We start from the raw sequence: 1,640 nt of genomic DNA, 5'->3' as shown, positions 1-1,640 counted from the left end.
TTATCTTGTAGCATACTGCTGTGGTTGCTGGAATCCAGGTGGGTTAAACTGTTTACTCACTCCTTGCTGATATGGTGGCTGAATAGCATTCTGATTATTCCCCCAGCTGAAATTTGGATGATTTCTGTTGTTAGGATGATAGGTTGCTGGCACAGGCTGCTGTTGTCACTGATAATTATTCACATACTGAACAGATTCGTTGACAAGAGAACACTGATCCGTAGCATGAGAACCTGCACAAAGCTCACAAACCATAGCTATTTGATTAACTCCACACGTAGCCAAAGAATCAACCTTCATTGATAGCGCTTGGAGCTGGGCTGCAATAGCGGTGGCTGCATCAACTTCCAGAATACCTGCTACCTTGCCTGACGTCATCCTCTGAGTTGGGTTTTGATGCTCATTTGCAGCCATCGTCTCAATAAGATTGTACGCCTCAGTATAGCTCTTAGCCCATAAGGCGCCTCCAGCTGCTGCATCGAGCATGGGCCGAGATTGGGCCCCCAAACCATTATAAAAACCAGTGATTACCATCCAATCCGGCATTCTATGATGTGGACATTTTCTCAACATTTCCTTGTAGCGTTCCCAAGCCTCGCACATAGATTCTGTAGGTTGCTGCGCAAACTGAGTAAGAGCACTCCTCATAGCAGCAGTCTTTGCCATTGGATAAAACTTCACCAGAAACTTTTGCGCAAGATCTTGCCACGTAGTGATGGACCCAGCCGGTTCAGAATGTAACCAGTCTTTAGCCTTATCCCTCAGTGAGAATGGGAAAAGCCTCAACTTGATAGCCTCATCAGTCACGCCATTATACTTAAAAGTGCTGCAGATCTCGACAAAATTCCTTATGTGCATGTTGGGGTCTTCAGTTGCCGCTCCTCCAAAAGAAACAGAATTCTGCACCATCTGAATAGTGCCCGGCTTGATTTCAAAGGTGTTAGCTTGAATAGCTAGATGAAGGATGCTTGACTGAATGTCATCAATTTTAGGCCGAGAAAAATCCATAAGAGCTGGATCAGCTTGAACAATATGATCTCCCATGTTTACTGGTTCTTTCTGCTCAGTTCCTGAATCCGAATCCTCAAAATCTAACTTCTCCGGAGTATCAATAACTTCGTCTTTTCCTTCAGCTGTATCTAAGGTCCTCTTGCGAGCACGAGAACGAGTTTGCATAAACGCTTGCTAAAGTACCTGAAACACAACCGAAAAGAGTAATTAACTACTACGTCCTAATCACTGAGTCCTAATGACCAATGATGGTAAGTACATAAACTAAACAAATACGGCGAGTCCCCGGCAGCGGCGCCAAAAACTTGTTAGGGCGAAATCACGCACTAATATTCACGCAAGTATACGCGTTCACAAGTAATATAGAATACTTTCTAGTTCGTTCCCTCAGAGACTCAGACTTAAGTTATTGTCTAATTTAACTCACTCACCAATGTATGATTACTTCTCAATGTTAAGATAACACTTAAAAGTGTTGATTAAATATTAACTATAATTAACTACTTAATTAACCACTTAACTAACACTTCAATTTATCAATAATAAAACACTCATGAGATCACAACTTCATTATTACTTCCTTCTATAGCCATAGTTATTACCTTTAGCATGTGACAGTGATGATATTA

General features: G+C 41.8%; 1 non-coding gene across 1 annotated transcript; it reads left to right on the top strand.

Moving 5' to 3' along the window:
• The first annotated feature begins 544 nt into the window (after positions 1-544).
• Positions 545-651, top strand: LOC141709663 (small nucleolar RNA R71). The gene has a single exon (XR_012570228.1). It is a non-coding gene; the product is annotated as a small nucleolar RNA R71 (small nucleolar RNA).
• Positions 652-1,640: the final 989 nt, after the last annotated feature.

The sequence above is a fragment of the Apium graveolens genome, chromosome 2, assembly GCF_009905375.1.
Source record: "Apium graveolens cultivar Ventura chromosome 2, ASM990537v1, whole genome shotgun sequence".
Classification (NCBI taxonomy): domain Eukaryota; kingdom Viridiplantae; phylum Streptophyta; class Magnoliopsida; order Apiales; family Apiaceae; genus Apium; species Apium graveolens.
The sequence above is the reverse complement of the archived record's forward strand: the minus strand, read 5'-3'. Positions and strand labels throughout refer to the sequence as shown.